Source organism: Lagopus muta, chromosome 3, assembly GCF_023343835.1.
Source record: "Lagopus muta isolate bLagMut1 chromosome 3, bLagMut1 primary, whole genome shotgun sequence".
In the NCBI taxonomy this organism is placed as follows: Eukaryota; Metazoa; Chordata; class Aves; order Galliformes; family Phasianidae; genus Lagopus; species Lagopus muta.
The window spans coordinates 39136635-39160426 of record NC_064435.1 but is presented as its reverse complement, the minus strand read 5'-3'; the positions used below and the strand labels follow the sequence as shown (position 1 = coordinate 39160426).

At 37.3% G+C, this 23792-nt stretch overlaps 1 long non-coding RNA gene across 1 annotated transcript; it reads right to left on the bottom strand.

Moving 5' to 3' along the window:
• Positions 1 to 312: 312 nt before the first annotated feature.
• Positions 313 to 21959, bottom strand: LOC125690906 (uncharacterized). Its single transcript, XR_007375828.1, has 3 exons — positions 21927 to 21959; positions 21572 to 21664; positions 313 to 603 (listed from the first exon to the last, which is right to left on the bottom strand). It is a non-coding gene; the product is annotated as an uncharacterized LOC125690906 (long non-coding RNA).
• Between the last annotated feature and the right edge of the window lie 1833 nt (positions 21960 to 23792).

Below are 23792 nucleotides of genomic sequence, written 5' to 3'. Positions count from 1 at the left end.
AGAATAAGTCACTGTCCTAGGATTCTGACTCCTAGGCCTGATGACAAAAGTATGCTATTCATTCACTTCAGGTATCTCAACATTCTCCCTTTCATTATAAGTAACAAGTTTTGTGGTTTTTTTCATTGTTAACATGTTCTGAGGAAACATCATCATGTGAATTTGTTGTCTTTATAACTATGACATGCATGTTGCAGGCTTTTGTTTTATCTCTGGGGCCATGACAAGGACAAGAAAGGGCAAGAATACTATTAAACTGGATCAACCTGGAGCCATCTCCAACATCTCTCAAACACCAAACCAGTCCATCAGAGTGGAGGTAGGTGTATGGAACAGGAGACTCCATCAATGACTGCTAGTTGCTGCTATTCTGATTCTGGACATATCATATGTGTGGAAAAAAAAATGCTGAAGTATTGACATCTCATGAAAAAGTCTCCTGTCTTTAAGTCCACATCACAGCACAGTAGATTGGGAGAAGAAAAGTGTCTTCATTTTTATTTTTCCACAGACCAGTTTGTGCACTGAAGTTTTAAACTCCTTTCCGTTTTCCAGTGTTTCATTTTCAGTATTTACTGTTCACTGTTGCCAAGCAGTTGTTCTCTAAAGACATAAAGAAGAATTGTTTTTTCTATGCAGCTCCATAATAATATTGATAACTTTCAGCCCATAAAACAATGCCTAGCAAATAATCTCTTTCCTTGCTTTTTACCTACTTTGAGTAAAATCCAACTATAAATAATGCACAGAGAACACAGTTATGACAAATGGTTTCCTATAAAATAATATGATACTAGAGTATCTGATAGGAGAGCTCTAAAAGTCTGATGAACCATTGTTACCAGTCTCACAATTCTCCATGAAAAGTTACTTGAGAAGTAGGAGAAAATAACTGCAAATACTTTGCTGTAGAGCTAATGAAAAACTTAAGACGACCACCCATTTTCTGTGCAACTGGAATATGCAGGGGATTAAATTACTTACAGTCAAAATGAGATTGAAACGTCCCATAATAAGAGACTTCTGAAAATAATAAGGGAAGTGCAGAGAGGGAAATCCTATGTTAAAAGATTGGTGTATGGATTTTAACAGACCTGTATTCCAAGTTTTCTTGTCTAGCCTTGTCTAGCTTTTGTAGATTTTAAAAGCACTTGTTTTACTTGAAAAGCAATTTGAGAGGGTTTTATTTAGCAATATGCCTTGCTAGAAAGCTATGTCTGTGTGGTGACAAATAGTTCTAATATCCCTACTTATGTAAAGGCAGGCATTGACTTCAAAGTCATTAGACAGGTAGCCAGACAGTGCAGTCATAGCAATGTTTGTTTGCCAGTGATCTACCTTTTGCAGTTTAAATTGGTTGATCTGGTCAGACTGCAAGACTAATAGCACTTCAACACACAGGCCTATCTCTAGACTCTGCCAAGGACAGCAGTATTTGCTCCTCACTTTTTCATTTTCAGTTTACAGAAAAGTTTCTTTAAATTCTTGAGGATGAATAATGCAAATAAAAAAAAAAATCATAATTGCTATTGGCAGCTGTTTTATTTCACTGTAATGTCTTCTTCAATGCTGAAATACTAAAAATCAGAGTAATAAATTTACCAAGGCTGGAAAAGACCTTCAAGATCATCCAGTCCAAACATTCACCTATCTCCAATGTTTCCCACCAAACCATGCCTCTCAGTACAAAATCTAAACTGTCCTTGAACACCTTCAGGGTCAGTGACTCCACCACCTCCCTGGGCAGCCCATTCCAGTGCCTGATCACTTTTTCTGATAAGTAGTATTTGCTGATATTCAATCTGAAGCTCTCCATGACTTTATTTTCTCTGCATCCACTGATATGAAAGTGAGAAATTTTCATCAAATGTTATCAACACTGTTTGTTTTTGTGGGAAGAATAATAATTATATAACCTCTTTTAAAGCTCTTTTAAAAATCTTCAAAGTTGTGGTACATCAGTTTCAATTTTCATCAGGGTTTAGGACTATGCAATAGTTTATGCAAAGAGCTACGTTAACATTTTTCTTTTGAGCAAGGGTAAAACAAACACAGAAATTCAAAACAATACTATGGATACAGAGTAAAAATATAATATCTTGCAGATGACAGGAAGCAAAGTATTTTAAATATCAAGACAGACAACTATATATCTTAAATCCAAATGTTTCCTCAAGCTGTTAAAGCAACACCTCCTTGTGGTTTTTTGTCCAGTCCAGAGTAAGCCAAGAACAAACCTTCCTCAGATCTTACCTATACTTAGTACAAAAGCACAGCATAAGTGCTTTACACATAATGAGTGAGAAAACTTAAAATATGGAAGCTCCCTTTTCCTTGACAGTACATAAATGTCATCTATGCATTTAAATCAAAGTTATAAATCAGTGATTAAACAATGATCTATGATTAATAAATTATGAACATGGTTACATGATTCTGCAGAATATTTGAGATCCACTGATTTGCTGAAGCTGTTTTACTTATATAGCTGAATATTTAAGCATTAAAGAATAAAAGAACAGCTTAGCCTCCTGTATGGGGTCAGACTAGAGGCCCTTTCAGCATGGAAAACAGCCTTCATCTATGGCCATTAGCCACTGGGAGATAGTTAGCCAGACACTCGCTATAGCTAGAAAATAGGGGGAGTAGCCTCTTTGGTATGTACAAGAAGAGGGCAAATGAACAACTTGTACAATCCCCCTCAGTATATCTCATTAGGAGCACTTGCTCCTCAAAGTTCAGGACACGGAGAATTTTCCAAATCTGTTGCAATTCAACCATGACATATAATTCAGAAGGCTTTGATGTTTGTGCAAAACCTTAAGCGGCAAATTCTTTCAACTCCAGGCAATTTGTTCCAGGATTTACTTCTCTTAAGTTAAAAATAGCGTAGTTTATTTCTGCTTGGATTTAACTGTTGCTGTCTAAAGAGTTCTCTGAACATGTTAGTGCAGTATGGAGGAACTCCAACTCCCATCTGCTGAATATCTTTTTGCTTTAAAAGTGCATATGCAAGTTAAAAAATATTAACAGAGACTGCAGTGAGAAAACAAGAGCCTGTAGAAGAACCTGTAGAGAAAATAAGAACCTCTTACAGAAAGAAAACCAGAATTGTAAAATAATATTTACATGATTATAATTTCAGTAGGATGAAAATATTAACATGAACTAAATATTTTATGCCACTGTTCCAAACACTTTTTGGGGGATACAGGAAGAATTCAAATCTGCTGCCACTATGTTTCACAGCAGCCTCTGCAGCAAAAATGAGAAAACTTCTGATGCTCATGTGGATATTTTTTGATCTTGCGGTAACTCTGGGATTCAGTCTTGTCTGATTTCAAATAGGTAGGAGGGGAACTTCTATAAAGTACTGTATAGTAAAAGGTATCTTATTTTTTATTTAGAATGAAAGACTGACATCAGTAAGATTGAAGACTGTGGTTTGGCAGAGTTCAGCTAATACTTTTGCCAACTGAATTATAACTCAGTTCTGACATTTTGCAGTTTATCTTCTCTTGTTAAAAAAAAAAAAATAGCCATTAGGCAAAACAGTAAGTCATTATTTTACTTCCTCTGAAGTGAGAACTGAGAACAAAGAATGGGAAATTGCTGGTCACCATGGAAATCTGCTAATCATGCAATGTGTTTGTGCTTGTTTAGACTGGGGAAGGCTCTGGAAATAACTCATTGCAGCCTTCTGATAGTTGAAGGAAGCTCATAAGCAGAAGGGGCACCAGAATTTTGTATAGTCTAATAATGATAGGACAAAGGCGAAGGGCTTTAATCCAAAAGAGTGGATATTTAGAAGAATTAGGAAAAAATGTTTTGCTTATATGGTGGTGAGACACTGAGCACAGTGGAGCTGTGAATGCTCCATCTCTGGAGGCTAGGCTGCATGGGGCCCTTGGCAGCCTGATCTAGTGCGTGGGAGTTGGGTCTGGATGGTCTTTAAGGTCTCTTCCAACCTAAGCCATTCTATGCCACGTGTGCCTTAGTTTTAGGTGAATATGTAAATTATCTGATAAGTTTCTGTTCCTTGGGGAGAAAGCAAAATTCTTACTTTTTTCTTAGCCTAAAGAAATCAAGAATGAATTATTTCTTTGCAATATGATCACTGGCAAAACACTCAGATGTATAAGGAGTAGAATTTTATGTCTTTTTTTATCATTTGGCAATTGCCTATAACAAATCTTGCCTATGAAAATTATCATTACTATTAATTTGCAAACAGTTACTTAAAGATGCACATTGTTGCAGTGGGATTTATGAAATCTCAGCACAAATCAAGTTGTTCCCCAATACAATCCAGTGACATTAACAGGGACTCCAACAGCATCCCAGTGATACCTGCTCTGCTCCAAACGACACCACAGCTGTGTGTTTCAAGCTGCTGGACTGATAATTAAGTTTCCATCCCATGCTGCCCACAGAAAACAGATAAAGTAAACAAAGTTTTATGTTTTTTAAAAATTAGATATAAAATCAAGGATATGAATATGACTGTACTTGCCCATGCAAACTGAATCCCAAAGGTATTTCTCCAAGACTATTTCATGAGTACACATGCCTATGGATCTTCTAAGATGGAGGAAAATGTAGAAAAAGTGCACAGCGTGTACGACGATGCAGCAGATATAGCCAGAGATGCTCTGTACCTCAGGCTTAGGATTTTCAGCTGCCAAATCTTTCCCATAGTAAGCGGGCTGGTAAAATAGAGGCATTAGCAATGATTAAACTAAGAGGTACACTGTAGAACTGTAGATCTTCTACATGGCATCCAGATCTCTGAAGCTCACTACGCTGCATCCTGACGGTTTACCCCAGTATATTGTTTTTGAGACCAACAAGTAATTATAGAAACTTGATACCAGCTGAAGAATAACACAGCTGAAATTTAACAGCTGAAATTCCCCTGGCAGTATTCTCAGTTCAAGAGAATTATTTATTGCTTGATCACATTGGCCAACTGAAAAAGTAGAATCAGTAGGTAAACAACATTGTGTTTGGGCATGAGTCAGTGTTGTGATTCCTTTGTTATTTTATTCACAAAAGGGCAAAAATCAGATGTATGAAAAATTAGAAGAACAAGACAAGCTGTAAAGTGAATTTCTAAAAGGCAAGCTTCATGTTGCTTTGTGCCTAGGATGTGCTTTACAGTGCACTTCTGCACAAACTCACCTACCCAAATCTACTTTTCCTACACTGGAAATACCAAACCCAGCATACAGCCTGTGGACAGCTGATTCACACAAATGGATTTTCCCTAGACAACCTTATCAGCTTTGCCAGCTACACCCAGCCTTCTACATCACAGTTCATACAAAGACAAGCAAACTTTGTTTCTATCACTTTAGTTATAGCAAAGAAAACACACTTGGACAGCATCTGTACATAGTGAATGAAGAATAAATGAGGAAAGTTTGAAAGCTCTGAGTCTTTGATTTTTTATATCTGAAACTAACCCTGCTCAAAACTCCATGAAGCCATTGAAATCTGTGTTATTGTTCATTTTCTTCTGCAGAAAATATATGTCAAGGAGAGTAAACAAAAGTATTCGTTAATAAAAAAGAGTGAAGAATACCCAGGAAATAGATCCAAAACCACAGAAAATCAAATAACAGAATATTAAAATGTCCTCAGTAACACAGAGAACAAATGCCACCATAAGTCACTAGACACGATGGTCATTGCATCTGACTGTTCTCCTGGATTAATAGTATACTGGAAGGCAACTCTAGAAACACTCCATCAGTCCACATGCAAGGTGACACAAATGGACACAACATACTGCACACAGTCCAGGGAAAACTGATGTCAGAAAGCTGGGGAAAGAATGGACTCCATTCATTATCTCTTGTCTCCTTATGAATAAAACAAACACGGGTTCAATAGCCATATAAAACTTAAGATTTTCTAGAGATTTTAAAAGGTGTGTAGAATTGCTGTTCCTAAAATAGAGATCTTGCATTTTGTTCATTAAGTGCTTATTTTATGTTGAATGGAAAAGAAAGCAATGTTTTGGAAGAGTTTTGATATGTCGTTCCAAATTATGATTTAAAATTTCAAACAGTGTAACTGTGATTTTTGAATCAATTTTCCTATGAAGACATTTGCTTTGACTTGTTTTAAATTAAAATCAAGACCTTCATAGTCATAAAGGTTCTAATTAGTCAACATAACACCTATCTTTTGAAAATGTGTAGATTTACTAATGACACTAAGAAGGTCTGATGTTCTCCTTCACAAATTCATTGACACTGGCCAGCACAGTGCACTGAATACAAGTTTGCTATTACAGCAATGGCTGTACAATGGTACTGCTCTGCAGAATGCTCTCCAAAATCTTGTGTGCCTTCTACCCCTTAACAACGTGCACTCACCAGTCAGTTTTCATCTTAATAGAGCAATTGGAGTTGAATCTTAAGAACTGAAGTTGTCTGACAAACAAGAAAATTTTTGCAAATTGAGAGATCCTACCACGAAAGATATTCTTACATTTACACTTATACTTCATTATTAAGCAGAATGAAGTGTGAACACCTGCCTGTGCAACCTATTTTGGGATACCTGTTCAGCAGGGCGGTGGAACTCAATCTCTTGAGGTCCCTTCCAGATTCTACAGTTCTGCAATTCCTAGGTGGAGGCTGAAGGTTTCTCTCTCACATTTGCTCCTTTCAGTAAGGGACAGCTGGAAATACACTTCTCTGCATACCCCTTGTTTGAAGTAGCAAAACTGTTCTGTGGAGGATTAACTAAACCTCGCTGCACTTTGCTATGCTCTCTCAAGAAGAACTTGCTTTATGAAATAATTGAGTCACTAACTTCTTATGGATTAGAGAATAAAAATCTGTAGGCAGTGTGTTCTAGCTTTGATGCTCCCATTTTTCACTTTCATTTCAACTGCCTCACCAACTTCAAATGCTTTAACTTTACCAGTGCAGAGTGCTGCACAAAAAGGAACCTGATAACTTTACAGTGACAGTTTTTTTTCACAGTCACTTTCTTTCCCTTTAGTGCAATATAATAATTTTTTATGAAGCAGGTAAGGGCATTTCAGCCATAATGGCTTGCTATAAATTTGAGTTTTTATAACTTTGTGAAGCATATATATATGGCACTAGAAAACTGTAATATCAGAGTGCTAGAGATTACAATGTCATGCTATAATGCAATGGAAAAATATAGTAATGATTGCGTAGTAGCAAACTCCTAGGCTGCAGCAAGTGAGGATTTGCTCAAATGCAGCAGCTGTAAACACAGAAACAAAGAAAAGAATCTGCTTACCTTTAGAAGACCTCAGGCAGGCAGGATCTCCAGCAAAATTCCTCACCACTGCCAACCCTTAAATGAGGTCTGGGAAGAGGGTGGATCCTGGCTCCACCCTTTCTGGTCACTCAGGTGCACTGCATGCACCTGAGCTTCCCTGGGTTGGCCCTGCTTTCCATTTGCTGCTCAATCATTGGTTCAAGCCATGACTTAGCATTTCCACTACATGTGATGAGCCCACAGTATGTACAGTAAGTCTGCAAGATTGAGGTAGGACCTGGCTTACAGTGTTCTACAGCTAGAAGAGGCTAAACAAGCAAGCAAAACAAGTGTGATTCAAGGCACGACATGGCAGATTTTAAGAATTTGATATATATTGTATATTGTTCAACTTTTGACATTAGTAAAACTTACTGCATTTATGTGCATTTCCAAGCACTTTAGGTCAACATTACTCCCTTGCTGCAACTCCAAGGGATCTTGCAATTTTAGGACTTTACCACATGTGCAGTGTTGGTTATTGCTCTGAAGATTTTTTAGTATGATACTCAAGTCAGGAAAAAGACATCAGAAAAATAAACGATGCAGGCAAAGGCTAGAATTCAAATTATTTCCCTGTGAAAACTCACTACAGAATCAGAAACTAAACTATGTTAACAAGGAGGGAAGATAAGTTTTAGACACAAGGAATCTCTCCTGAGCCAGTTTCCTCATTTTTAGAGAGGTGGAATGACGTAGTTGACGCTTCCTGTTTGGTTGTTGCTTTTTTGTTGTTGTTTAGTTTGGTTTGGTTTTTGTTTGTTTGTCCATTGGAGCATTTTTTAAGGTTTTTTTTTCTCCCCTTCAGGAATGATCACCATCACAAAATTATGAAAGCAAAAGGTAGTAAAGAGACATTCTGTTTCTTTTGAATGAAGTAACAGAACTTTAAGAACATTTACTTCCATCTGTCTTTTGCTGTTTGGCAAAGCTCCTGGTGCACAAGAGGTGCTATCCAAATATGTGCCATTTAAACTTAAAAGCATTCTTATAGCCCATTTATCAAATTGTCTTGGTCCTTATTCCTTCAGTAAAGGAATCTCTTTTGTAACAAATGAAAAGAATACAGCCAAGTGATTCATCTCCAGGGAAATCACAGCATTAACAGTTCCATCTCAAATGACATATTACTGTAGTATAAGTAAAGATTAATCCATCATCGTGGTTTCACATCTCAGAACCTGGCTTGCTGTACTTTATAGCATTATTCCATCAAAACCACAAGACAGGATAACCCTTCACAACTAGCCAGCAGTCCCACAAGTATTAAAGATCACTTCCTTATTTCCCTTGCCTGATGATTGTATAAATTCTTCCTGGCAATTACTTTTAAAGCCTATCAAGAGTAAGAATAGAAGCCCAAGAAGAAAGAATAGATAGAGATTAAGCATGTCAAAAAGCTTTGAATTATCACAGTATGTTAGGACTAAACTCCAAAAGCTCTATTTTTGTTGTTGGTGTTTCTTATAAGGACGTTATCCAATGCAATTAATATTTTTTTTCAGCTGCTAATGGCTTCATGCTTCTCAAGCACATGCTGATTAGTTATCAGATTCCACTAGAAGAGTCTGTGTTGGCCTTAGCATTGCTATTAGATTATGCTGGAGTCTCTGTTTTGGTTGATAAACAAAAAAATTGTGTACTTGTCCAGTTGCTGATATACCGGGAGGTTATTTTCATCTTGTCACCTGTGCCCCACTGAAGCCACAGAAATTAGTCTTTTTTTTTTTAAAATTTTTCGTGAGAATAAACTAAACCACAGGTTTTTTGTTTCTTCACCTTTGGCACTCTCTCAAAGGAGCTGTAATTTATTGATGCACCGAGGAAATCAGACAATGATTATTTGCTGGTGTTCTCATTCTCCAGCTGGCAAATTCAAACATAGTAAATGCGTCATAACTGATAATTCTTATGGAACAGATGTATTTTCATAGTGGATCTGACAAAAAAAAAAGTGAAGAAAGAAAGAAAGATATATTCATCTACTTCTGTGTGATACCACTGATATCACAGTGGGTACATTAACAATTTTCTTTGAAGACTTCTTGAGAACTGGGCAACCCAACTCTAAGGAAAAATAGTACAACATTGAAATGAATAAAATTCTTGGCATCCACTGCCTTAGCTTAATTGCCCTCTTCCAAGAGTTGAATTATTTTAAAAGTAGTTCTCCAATTTCACCCAAAGTTAATATTTTCCATTTTTTCTTTCCAGACCTCAACCCAAGTACCTTTCTGCCTTCATTCACTTAAAAAAAACATTAATTCATCAGCTATCATTTAACCTGTTGTTCTGTAGGACAGGCTCTTGAGGACATCTATGTAAAGCCACAAGTACAATGTGCAAAAGAGCACAAAGCACCGATGCTCACTATGTATGCAGCCAGCCAACTCAACATGAAAACACATATATGCAATGCATTGGTTTCACCTGTTATAAGGTACACAGTGAAGGTCTTCTCTATAAAACTTCAATTCAGACTCTATCAGGATAAAAAAAACTGAGCTGAAGTTCTTTGAAAACTTTGCTAAAAAGCAACAGAAATGAACAACTATATTTTACAACTATCAACTAAGTATGTATTACAACTATTGTATTTACGTTGATATTCTTTCACCGATTATCAGACAGATCTCAAAACCCTTCTGTAAGGTAATTGTTATGTTATGGACTAAAATGGTGATTGAGCACCTCATGAAGGATTATGGGTGGCCCAAAAAGTACAAGCGCAAACAATTTACCTATGCTTCCCATGTGATTGGAAGGGGTGGACCCTGGGCTCATCTAAGGATTAGAAGAAAATATTTGGACAAAGATTGCTTCATTAGGAAAGTGTTCCTTAGCTAAAGACCATCATTGCCAGCTGAGTGAGTCAACCTTTCTCCTATATGACTACTGATATTCCTAACAATGCTTTGCCTGGTATTGTGAAAAACTTGTCAGTAGTTTTACTGCTTTGTAGAGCAAACACCTGCCTGATCCCTGGGTTATTTTTTTGCTTCTGGTGTAGTTTCAGAAGGAGCAAGTGTATTTTACTGCTTGGAATTATCAGCCAAGGAACATGAGAAGAAACTTCTTATGGTGATGCTATGGGGGTGGAGTAGAGAAGATGCTATGTAGCATCTCTTGGAACGGACTAAAGCAAAGTTTTAGAACTTGCATAAAAATGTGATATTTGTGAACAGAAAACCTCTTACCACGTGGGGAAAAAAAGTGCTAACATAACAATTGGAAAAGGAAGATGAGAAGGCGCTCAGAACTGAGAGTGAAGGCAACACTTCCATTCCAGTGGGTCTTAGCATCACAGTCAAACTCTTCCATGGACTTCCTGCCTCCATGGACTTTTGGTCCAGATTTCATACAGCAGATGTTTAAGTGAGACTGAGAACAGTCATACACGCATCAGAGAACAGGACCTGAAGTCAGTACTGCTGCCTGCCAGGTTGTGCAGCTCACTGCACTACATCCCCATCATAGTTAGGCCCTGAGCCCCTCTACTAGCTGCATTGCCTTCCAATCAACAGCTCCCTTCACATATGGGGAACAACCATGCAAACAAATACTTCAGGCATTAAAAAAAAAGCCACCAGACCAACTTTCTACAGCACCTTCTGCTTCCTGCATTTAACCATCTGGCTCTTTAGTGCACATGCTGCCTTCCTTCACTGCCTGCTGTACTATTTTCAGGCATCTGAAAACTGAGGCATCTTTGTCAAGGAAGGAAGCTTAACAAATGTTTGTATATTGCAGTTGTATAAGTAATGTGTCAATGTATCATTAAATGCTTCTTGATTAGCGTAATTACAATGTTGTCTTTTATGGAAAAGTTAATGTTGCATGTTTCCCAGTGGCATGGATTTATTCCAGGCATAGAAGCAGCTCAGGTCCAGTGACTGAAGTAAGTGGCTCATCAATATTTGCAAGAAAGATGAAACAGGCAAAACACAGATAAAAATACAGAAAAACACACTGTGATTTTGGGTACTTTTTTCCTTGTCAGAATTTGAAGCTTAGGGGTTTTTTTTGTTTTGTTTCTTTGTTTCTATGCAATAAGATGCTGAAAAGGAACAGTCCAGTGAGGAAAGGATTAAGAGCAAGCAGGTAGAGACTATAGATGAAAGACAAGTGAAGGAAAGTAAAAACAAAAGAGAATTTTTAAAAGTTACAGCATATCACAGCATTGTGTGATCACAATTACAGCATATCACAGCATCACAGTGAGGCAGAAAGGACTGGATGCTTAGTTCTGCTGCATGTCAGAAGTTAATTATGCAACCATTTTCATAAATACTGGCTTTTTTCCCTCTTTATACTGCCTGGCACTGACACACGTCCTCAGAACAGATTTAAATTCATTCTCTGCTTGTTAGCAGTGAGCTATCCATTCCAGAATCTCCAGTTGCCTGGTGCTATCCAGATCGAGTTGAAGATGTTACTTCAAGTTTCTCAAGAAAAGAAAAAAAAAAAAAAAAAAAAGCTTTTTCCAAATGCTGTTTTGGAAAGCTCCCTCTGATTTAGTGCCACTATGATTACAGCAGAAAGTGCTTGGACAGTCTGCTTCCTCAAACTGCAGAAGGTGCTCTCAGTAGAAATAAGAACACATAGGTTTGTCAGAATCTTGATTTTGTGTGTTCAAGTTGACATTTATTTCCTGACACACTGAGGCAGGCCCTCTGAGAAAGGAACAACACTTCAAATCTAATATGCTGGCTCCTTAATAGTATTTCTGCTTTCATAATTAGTAGCAAACCTCTCCCCTCTGTCCTGAAGATTGCCCAATTTCATATAAATAAGTGTTCTGCAGCCAAACTGAGTAAGTGCTTTTCATTACATTTATTGTCTTCAAATAGGCTACAAAAGAGGAAATAAAAAATTAGATATAAGTCCTGTCATAGAACACTGAAGCCACAAGTACTGCCAGACTGGGTTATTCCAGCTGGCAGCTTCGACATTTTAGTCGAACACATAATCTGCTCTGTGTGCACAAACGGTGGGAACAAAGGCATACATGATTTCAGCATACTACATAAATTACAGTCTACCTGTATATTTTTTTGTATATATATACAAAAAAAATCTAGTTTTGTCTAGTTTTCAGCACCTGGGAATGCAAGAGTTGTTCAATATATGGGACAGCTTGATCTAATGGGTGGCAACCCTGCTGAAACTGATTTTTCCAAAGAATAAATCCCTGGATTGTTCTCAGCATCTCTGAGTTTGGGTTTCCTGATAAAAGTAGGGAGGAAAAAAAACATGGGGGGAAGATTCTGTCCACAGATAGCCAGTTTCTTGGCTTAGAAGTACATAAGCAAATTCTTCATGCCTCCTGATTTGAACAGCATATGGTTGCTGAGAATGCTCCTTATTCCAGCAATGCTTTTAGCAGCCTGAACACAGCGATAAGCACATTGTGGCTATAGGAGATGAAGGCCAAGCAGCAGCCCCAAGGCAAGATCTAGCCAGGCCCCAGAACAGATGACAGGTTTTGCCTCTGGAAGGGGAACAAAAAATTTTCTTCACCAAATGCCAGATGTTGGTAGTTCACAGACTGAAAGGTTAGAAATATTTCATTTGAACATTTGGACAAGGGGGAAGCAATAGGAAAGGCATGAAGGGCTTAGCAATCTCTCCTAAACTGAGAACTTGACTACATCAAGCAAAGGAAAAAAAAAAAAAAAGAAAAATCACACACACAAAGTGGCTTCATCATAACATGCAGTAAGTGATATTTGCTACTCTGCCCAAATCCCTAAGTTTCACATCAATCAAATTTTCTGCAGAAGGAAGATTTTATTCATCTTCAGGCCCAGTCACAGAATGTTTATTTAAATTATAAGTTCTCCAGATACTACAATTCTTAGCCACACAACATTTTGATCCCTAATCTGAGGACTGCACATGCTGGGGCCATGCTACACCTGTTTAGTTTTAGTGTCCTGGGGTGTGACATAGATCTTGCTCTAGTTTTCATTATGAGTCTTTCTTCCTCCAGTTACTACCTTTACTTTTGCTTTTCCCGAGACTTCAGCTTTGCCCAGGGACAAATAAGGACACTTGCTACCTTGTGAGGGAAGCAGACAGGTGCAAAAATGATATAAACATTCAGAGAGATAAGTATCTGGAGCACAGGAAGAAAATTCTACTTTATGTTTTGAAGGGGTGCACAATGAAGAGAGCGTCTGGCTGTATACAGCTCCAAGGAAAAAAAAAAGAATTGAAAAAAATTCTAAGTTCATTAGATTCAAAGCATCTCTACAATTATTTATTATTAGCAGAGTATTTCTCTCTACAACAGGCTTCCATTTAAACAAGATGATATTCTTCTGCAGATACCTTTTGTTTAGGCTTACAGATTGACTGAGGTTACCTATTTGTGGAAACTGGTAAAACTATTGGATTTTGATTACTTTGCAACAGTTGAGACTCTGGAACTAGGAAGCGGCCTTCCAGAGATACTTACATCAATTCACTCATAACAAATCTCTCTCATAAGAGAGCCTCTGAACCACCTACAGGGCACTGAACACAAAAGGCAGTAGTCACACTCAACTGTAGTAGACAGAGCATCTTTCTGCCTGCACATAACTACACCAACAACTCAGAGCCTCTACTTTGCCTCCTCCATTTCAAGTAGTGGGGACAGTGTCTGGCAGCAAAACGGTTTCCATCAGCATAACAGTAAAAACCTGAAAAGGCTTTGAGGCTCTCACTTAAAAGGAACCTCACCTCATACTCTTTCCCTTTGTGTTTCCAGAGTCTCCTTCACAAAATGTAATTTAGCTTATTCGGAGACATACCACACAGAAAACAGACATTAAATGAAGAACGAAAATTCAGTCTCTACACAGATAAGAACCAGAGCACTTCCCAAAAATTCATGGGGAAACTCAGTAATAGCAACCCAATCAGTTCTCTCCATAACAGGCAGCGTTGTGAATGTAAAAATCAGAAGTCGAGCAATATCTAAAATTAGGCAACAAAGTAGAGTTTTTTTTTTGTTGTTCTGGTCTATGATTAATCAATCTGTGTTCTAAATAAGGCCCCAACAGATAACTGACCAGTTCTGCCAGTGGCTAAATATAAGGCTACAGAATCTGTACTAAAATATTGCCAGAAAAGGAGGAACACAGTTGCACAGTAAAGGTCTCAGAAACACAGCTGTGTGCTCTGCAAAACGATGTGCATGAATTGCTCTACCTCAGAGCCTCCTCTGAGCAGTTAATCACATCCATCACCTTGCCCCCAGCAGCATTACAGGGCTGGCAGGGTGGATGTACTCATTTTTGTATACTTGTATTTTAAAGACAGATACTGCTGCCACTATTTGTTTTATTTTCACTTTCTCTGCCTGGCAAGACAAAAGCAATACAGGGTAGTATCTTATGAAGTCTGTACACTTCAAGCTTGGGAGACGAGAAAAAGTGCATTGGTTTTACATCTACCATTTGCTATGGGGGGGTTACAGACGCAAAGAAAACAAGAAAATAAGAGAAAAGAAACGTATTTTAAGTTAAAAATGATAGGGGAAATTACCTAAGTTTTCTTAAGTACTTGTGCGTCATCTTGCTTTGTTTTTAAATACATATTTGCAAAGCACTATTATCATCTTGTCTTGATCCAATGAGACACAGGCTTCAAAGCAAGGCAGATGTTGAGCCCCAGCTTTCTTCAGCATAGCTTCCATATTTTCATAGTTGAAAGGGAATGCATGGCTATATGTATTTCAGGCTTCAGGGTAGGCAACAGATACCTCTAAAGACAGCATGTCTATCCTATAAAGGATAGTCCTGATGTGGATCAGGACTATGTAACAAACACACCTAAGTAGTGGCCGCCAAGTTACCTCTCCTTTAGAGGAAGTAAATCTGTCCTTAACCAGTACAACTTAGAACATTTTATTTAAAAAAAATGCCTTCAGAAATATTTATTTGAAAGGAAAAAATACTCAAGCTGATGAAAGTCAGTATTGGATTCAATAGGATTGGAATAGGATAGATATTGGAATCAATAGGATTTTTGCATTGGGATTTTGAGTCCCAGACTTTCGGATTTTTTTCAAGGAAGAGTGAGAGGGAATGAAAAGAATGGTAACACATTTTGAGATTAGCTCTGTTAGTCGTGTTACCAAGCAAGAACAGACAGCCTCCTTCACTTCCCCCATCTAAATCATAGTAAAGTTACTCAATAGATTGTTTCTGTCATCAGACAGATATAAGAGTACAGAAGTAAAAGCTGGGTACATGTGTTAAATGGCCAGAGAGTAAATTGGATTTGTGAATAAACCTTGACATGTTAAAAAGTATCACTTGAAAGTATGCTAAAATATAACCTTGGCTTAGTGGTTTTAATAGTTATGAGTCATGAGACAATAAGCAGCTCTTTATAGTCTGTCTCTGTGGAAAACCCTATTTGACAATGACCAAGTAGTGTTTTAAGCCTGTGAATAAGCAGCTCTCATCACCATGACTACTGTTTTAATTATTTTTATCACTGTTTGGTATAAAAGAAAAAAAGAAAAAGAGGCTCTAAAGGAAAAACCATTATTAGAGCCTTTACTGTTAAATTCCAAACCACATGAAAGAGATCACCAGAAGTGTCACAAATACTTTAGTACACAGAACAACTAAGCATATGTTTACTGAGGCATTCTGATATCTCATAGCAAATAGATGTACAGTGGAGAGGGAGGTCTCCAGATTTTCAAAAGCTAGTTAGCAGAGCACTAAACTGTTACAACAGATTACAATTAACTCCTTGTTCCCCCATTATAAGGATTGATGTACCTGACTGTTAGAGTGTGCATCCTATTACTTAGACAAAGTTCAATTTCACCAAGCTGAGGGCTTGAAGCAGAAGAGACAATGGCAAAGACATTCTCTCCACAGCTGCCAGTGCTGCTGCAATCCATAATACCCACTGCTCACGAGCTGCTTTGGGTGAAGACCTTGCAGCTCTTCTACCACTATTCCCGAAATTTCTCAAGGAAACCTCTAGAGCAGAAGTGCTGGATTCATTCAGATGTACCATATCACACTCTCAGTTAATGCAGAAATCTTTGGAATAAAAGCAAAAATGAAGAGATGATAAATATGAAAACCTAAACTGAAGGCAACATCTGTGAAAGATATGATTCAACATATACAGCATGCTACATAGATTTATAGAATATATTGAATGAAGTGTGGTGTGCTATCAACTAATCAAACCACACTTTTGTAAGTGCTGATGCTTCTTTTTAGAAAGTTTACAGTCTTTTTGGTCTAATATTAACAGATTATTACTACAACTCAGTAACAAAATTTATCTTAGGATAATTATGAAGTTTAAAAGATAATTACATTCTAATTCAGTCATATAATTAAATAGTTGGCAGTTTTACTAGTGAGCTAGCCAAACCAACAGCAAACAAAATTTCAGAGTGACCTTGTATGTGACAGCAAGTTTGACAGAAGGGAAAGCAAAAGAATACGTGTGTTCTTATCAGCACAAAGGTTGCTATATGGTAGCCAGAGGACAGAAATCTCAAAGAGCTCAGCAATATTTTGTGCTTCTGAAGTTCAGACAGCTTACCCAATGAGCTTTCATACTGAAAACAGAAAAAGCCAGAGTATAACTTGACTATGACATCTTATATGGCAAAGCTGAAAATTTGGCCTAGTTATTTGAATCTTGCACAAGATTCCCAGTAAGTGAAGGATTGTATTTGCTCAGTACAACCCTTCTTACTCAGAGAAGGGTCTCAGGAGACCTTATAGCGGCCTTCCAGTATCTGAAGGGGACCTACAGGAAAGCTGGGAAAGGATTTTTATAAGAGCAGGTAGCTACAGGACTATGGGACATGGTTTTAAACTGAAAGAGGGTAGATTTAAAGTAGATATTAGAAAATTTACTGTAGTGGTGGTGGTGAGATACTGGAACAGGTTGCCCAGAAAGGTTGCAAATGCCCCCTCCCTGGAAGGACTCAAGGTTACAGACTGGATGGGGTTTTGAGCAACCTAGTCTAGAGGGAGGTGGCCCTCCTATAGTAGAGGTTTGGAACTAGATGATCTTAAAAGGTCCCTTCCAACCCATTCTATGATGAATTGCAATCAAAGGTTATTGGGCGTGACAACTGAACTGACTAGGTGGTTCTACTGTGTCATCTTGAAACAGAAGACCAGAGAAGCATCAACGTGCCAACAGTTGTAGCTTTGTGTTATGATCAGTCACACTGCAATGTGCCTCCCAGATAAACTATCTCCATTAACTCATTCCTTTCTAACCTATAGCATAAGGTGCAGACACAGTGATCAAATCCACATGCTTAGTCCTAACACAAGTTTCAGAATAGAACTGCTGCCTCTACCTTCCTAAAACAGAGTGAGACTCTTCTGAGAGGTACATGACAGAAGAATGGGATGTAAAATAGAACAGGTAATAAGATACCTCAATTTGATATAAGGGAAGAATTATTCACAGTGAAGGTGACTGAGCACTGGAACAGGTGCACAGCAAAGCTGTGGAGTCTTCATCCCTGAGGATATTCAAAAACATGCAAGGTGCTGATGAACCTGATCTAATTTTGAAGCATGCATTAATTTTCTTTCTTAAAAACAATCAGAGAGGAGTTCTAGATTACTCTACTACTCTAAGTTCCACAGTTTTATGAGGCTTATGCATAATAAGGGGGATAAAGAGTCTATATTATGCAATACATTTTTATTTTTTTTTTAATTGGTGAAGGGAAGGGAGAATGACTGTTCATCCAGGGTCCATTTGTCATGTTTTGTAGAAATAAATCAAGATTTCTTCTCACAGGAATGTAGCATGAGATGTTATTTCACGTCACATCTGATATCATCAAGTCTTTTTCTCTTCAATAATTATTCACAGAACAAGGTGAATTCTATAGTGCATGCAACTTCTATGGTTTATTCCACAGGTAGATATAGATGAGCATTCAGTCAGCAAGGAAAAGTAAGAAGAATATGAAAGTTAATAATAATAGAAAGTGTTGAAACCTGGTTTGGGAAGGGAGATAAAAATTTCAGTCCACCTTTCTTCTTTCTGCATTTTCCAAGTTTCAAAGTTTCAGTAAAGATGTTACAGTCGTGGAATGAAACACCATACTAATGGGGTCATAATTGTGTTTCCTAAAGTTAAGGAACAAGTTCTGACATCTTAGACAGCTAAGCTTCATGGGACCAAAATTCATTCTCACATTCAACAACCAAAGCAATCCCAGCCAGGAGCAGTCATAATCCAGTCTGAGCCTGACTGATTCATTATATTCTTCATAGTTTCCTCCAGTAAACCCTGATGAAGTGGGTTTTTTTGTTTTTTTTTTTTTTTTTTTTTTTTTTTTTGTTTGTTGTTTTTTTTTTTTTAAAAGCCAAACCCTGTAGTTTATTCAGTTGAAATTTCAACTGACATGGTTCTGTTGTATTTTTATTTAAGTTTCATCTTGGTCAAAAGTAATTACACAGTTTAGTTGCTGTAATAAGGAAAGGCAAGAAAATAGGTAACTGTCCTTGAGTTTTGGAAGTCAGAAGAGCACTCATATCTTTAAGTACAGTTCATATTTCAACAGATGAATTTCTAATTATACTTACTGTAGTTTCATAGCTTACTTTTGGTCCTGCAAATGGATTATTTCTCTTCTAACACCCTGCTTAAATGTATTTTAAATTCTCATGTTAAAACAAAGCCATTAAGGAATTTATGGAACTAATCTTTAATAGAACAAGTAGTACACTATTTAGTTTAAGCCATTTAGTTCTTAAGAACCTATCAAAGTACATGAATTTAAAACCATTGCTAAGAGTTTGCAGATGAAGCAGAATGTTCTCATTCACACGTACACAGAACATTAAGAGCAAAACTGGAGAAAAACACCTTAAAGTTCAGTGAATTTTAGAATGCCAAAACAAGCAGACAAATAAGAGTACAAGTGAACTATACACAGGCATTACTTCTGGATTATTTTTCCCTCTTTACTCAGCTACTACTGTTATTCTATTGCCCATGTTTCAATATTACAACTCTCCAAGAGGACCTGATGGACACAGGTTGATTTCTTCTTTGTTAATATATTGCAAAAGAAATCATCCACATTCCTTAGTTAATTCTACTCTTCTCCAGTTTTTGAGTGCATAGAAGCCTGCCAACCCTGATCTAGACCACGATGACCTAAAGTTTGACGTAAGCCTCATTTACTCATGCACAACTTAGGTTTTGAAGTCTATAGAAACAGTGCTACAGTATGCAGACATGGAAGATCTCAGGAGAAAATATTGTTTACAGCAAATTTTGTTCACAGCAAATAGCTAATGTATTTAAAATCATAGCAAAAAAAAAAAACCACAACAAAACACCTACGTGAATAGATTGCACTGAGCAAGTTACTCATGGAAGCTGTGAACTTGCCATCACTGAATGCTTTTTAGAAGGAAAGACTGATCTTCATTTCACTTAGTATTCTGGCAAGTTTGTTCCTTTGCACATAACAGATCTATTAGCCCACTGTCTTCCTTCTAAGATGGGATTAAAAAATATTTACACTTCAAAATTTTATATTCATTCTCTTCCTTGTGTTGCTAATACCATAATGTATACCTCATAGTAAGTCTCAAAGGCAGAAAATGAATATGCTTTATTGTTTCAGAAGCTGCACCCTAGCTCCTCTGCTGAGCTATCTTCTGCACTGACTTCTCTTTGCAGGAGTGCCTTATGTGGCTTTTTTCTTCCTACTTCAGATCACAAATGTTCCTCATGACTGACTCAGTTACCAGTGGGAGGGATCTTATGATTTTGGGCAGCAGGAGGAAGGGATACGCTCTGAAGTTCAGACACAAACTAATTGAATGAAAGAGATACAAGATCTGCAAGGTGCAATAGTTTGTTAAATTATTTGTCTGCTACTTGTCTAGTTCAGCACATAGCAATACCACAGTTTCACAAAGAAGTAACTGCTTAAAGAAAGATATCCCTGATTTTTCTTTAGCCCTCAACTAGGACAGCATAAGCTACTTGAAGTATTCATAAGAAAGCACAGCTAGAGATATTCTGCATGCACAGATAATGATTGCAAATTAGCGTTTTCTCAGAGCATGACAATATGTTAGCATTTCTAACGACTAGCTGTCACTACAGTTGTCAGCAGGCATAGCTCTAATAGCAATAATGGGGTCATACTTCATTGACCAAGAGATAGATTTGGCCTACAGGTTTTAATGACTTCCTGAGGACCTGATCTGGTTATTAGATTATACTGACAAGTCCTTAAAATCTTAACTTACAAAGCTTATTGGATCATTCTTAACCTTGCCCATTTATCTTCACTTCCAACTAAAGGAAGATTCTCAGTATACCTGCTGAGCTATTGACACACATACTGTGGCCTGGACATATCTGCACAAGAACAAAATTACAGAGTTTCTAAGTTTATAGAAGTCACCAACAAAGGTTCTCTGAGTTTACCTTTAACCATGTAACAGAGAATAATATGCATAATTCAGTGGACTAATCCAAGAGGTATTTGCCACCCCAGATATCAATCAACAGTCCTACAGGAAAAAAAAAAACTAGCTCATGCCAATAAGTTTACACAACATTCCCTCGACTGTAAACCACCTTTAACATGAGACATAAGCCATCTGAAGCTCTATAACCTTTTCTTCCTGTCTTCATGGTCAACTCTCCAGTACAGACTGTTACAGTTAGCTCCTCTTTCCCTAGGCTAATAGCAACCCAACCAGCTTCAAAAAAAAAAAAAAAAAAAAAAAAAAAAAAAAAAAAAAAAAAAAAAAAGACAAACAAGAAAAAAATATTAAGAACTTGGACTTACAGGCAGAAATAAGGAAGGTAAAATAAAGTTATCTTCCCCTCTCGGCTGTATTACACAGAAGATTTTTTAAGTCATCCATGGACATCAAATCATGGGGATTAGTAAAGAAAAACCTGAAAAATAACTGGCTGGATTGACAAATAGGCAATGTAGAAATAAGTACCTTTACTAGCAGATAGCAAACAGCTCTAATCTGCAACATACACACATGGTTTACTGGATATGGTAGTGATGGGATGATGTAGATGATCTTAGTGGTCTTTTACAACTACAAGAACTCCACGATGACAGCAGCACTGCTCATCAGTGTAGCATTCAAAAAAACCAACACAGTCAATACAACTTTTCTGATGTAGAATAACAATCAAATTCAAACAGTAATGTTTCCATAGATTACACAGACTTTGATTTTTCTCACACACAAGACCACCAATTTACCTTAGTATTTTTGACCTCTGCTGTAGTCTCCAATCAGTCAAGATTTTGAACATGAAGACAGATGCAAGTGGCACAACTACATGCATTAAGATTCTATAGAAAAATAGAGCCAAAGCAGAATGAAAATAAATTTACAAATATATATATAGCATAGCATAGAAATAGAATTAAACATAGGTCTCTCCAAATGTCTCCTTTTACTTCCATAGACAATACAACGGGCACAAAGAGAACAAAAGCACTGTAATGCAGTGGTAAGCACAAAAATAACAGCAGAACAGCAAGGTACCAGACCGCAGTAAGCGAGGATTTGCTCAAATACAATAACCATTGACACAGAAAAGAAACTACTTACCTTCCAAAAGCCTCAGGTTAGCAGAGATCTCCAGCAAGACACTCTTACCTCCCCCTGCCAATCCTTAAGTGGGTTCTGGGAAGAGGTGGAGCAGGGATCCACCCCTTACACTCACTCAGGTACATTGCATGCACCTGAGCTCCCTTGGGTTGGCTCTGCCAAATGCTCAATTACTGTTTCAAGCCTTGACTTAGCATTTCTGCTACAAGCACGTTTTGATAGAGTAAATTCTCAGCTGCAAAACATTATTTTTCAACATAGTCACCACCACACCACCCTACACTTTGGCCAGTGATGAACAAGATCCCGCTGGCAGTATTCCAAAATCTGCATGGCCATTTGGAACGTGGCTTGTCTTTCATGCCACTGTCACCACTGCTGAGATGCACCACCCACCTCATCACTGTGCCCACATCCACTGTTTGGTCCCTATAAACATTCAGCCAGAGTTAATGAATGTCAGTGAGTGCCATTTTTTCCACGTGGAGGAATTCAACGTCACACTTCTGTGTCAGGCATCATTTTGTCAGAGTGCCCCTCTGCTGCCATCCGTCACATGGCAGCAAAATGTAGTGGAATGTTGGTGGGAATGTTTCACCTTACTGCAATAGCACCACCAACCACCCTTGATGTCATGAACCAAAATTATAAAATCGGAGGCATTACTTTCAGAATAGCCCTCATCTATTGTAATCCTTCAGATTGTTATGTTTCATTGCATGCTGGAAGTACACTCTCCTCTAATTGCTCTAAGAATAATGATTTCTATTCATGTTGTATTTCATCTACACAGTTATTTCCCAATAAAAATGAACACAGGAAGACTTGTATGGGACCAGTGCATGTACAAAGTAGATTTTTACAGTTTAGTTTTGACGTGTAATAGGCCTGTAGAGTAAGCAGGAATATAAATATTAGTACCCCTAGTCATATCTTGCTGACTTATATTAACACAACTTGTGTATTGATGACAAACTCCTAAAGCAAAGAGGGAAGATGATCGTGGCTCTAAATGAATCTAAGTGAATTTTTAATATATTAAGATTAAGATATAATATTAAATATTAAGATAGATATAATAAAAATTGCTAGTTAATACAGAAATAACCTTGAAAGGTTTTGTATGTGGGACAGAAATGAATGTAGAATACATTTTCTAGGACATTAAATTAGTTTTTTGATGCATTGCTTGTTGAGTCTCTGTGCTCCATAAGTTCAGCTAAAGCATGTTACAGTGTAAACAATTATTAGGTTTTTCTTTACATAAAACATAAAGGGAACTTTTTTTTTGTCTACTTCATTCTTAAAGATTTCCCTCCCACATACCTAAACCTCGCTATCTATTTCAACAAAATGGTACCAGTTACAAAACAAGAAAACACCGAGACTGTATAAACCACCATAGGAATTCTATCAGAGTATAGATCTCAGAAACACATAGCACTGCAAGCTGAAGTTCATTCAGTGATCATTTTATGAATGTAGTCCTGTAGTAAACACTGCCTCTCAGACAGCTGAGTGGTTTGTTTAGACATTAATTATTCAATAGGTGTTCTGTGCTCTCTCAAAGGAAATTTATACTGAGTTGTGCTACATCATTTTTGGTGATTTTAAATTATTCAACTGCATCAAAAACTTGTAGTCTCCTCTAAAAACCTTTTTTTTTTTTTTTTTAATTACTATGTGATTTGTTAGGCAGTGTCTGATTTTCAAGGCTTAAAATATTATTTGAATATGGTGGAACCACAGAATCACAAAATAATTTACTTTAGATGAACTTGTGAAGATCATCTAACCTAATTCCCTGTTCAAACTAACGTCAACTTCAAAACTAGATCAGGTTGTTCAGGGCCATGTCCAATTGAG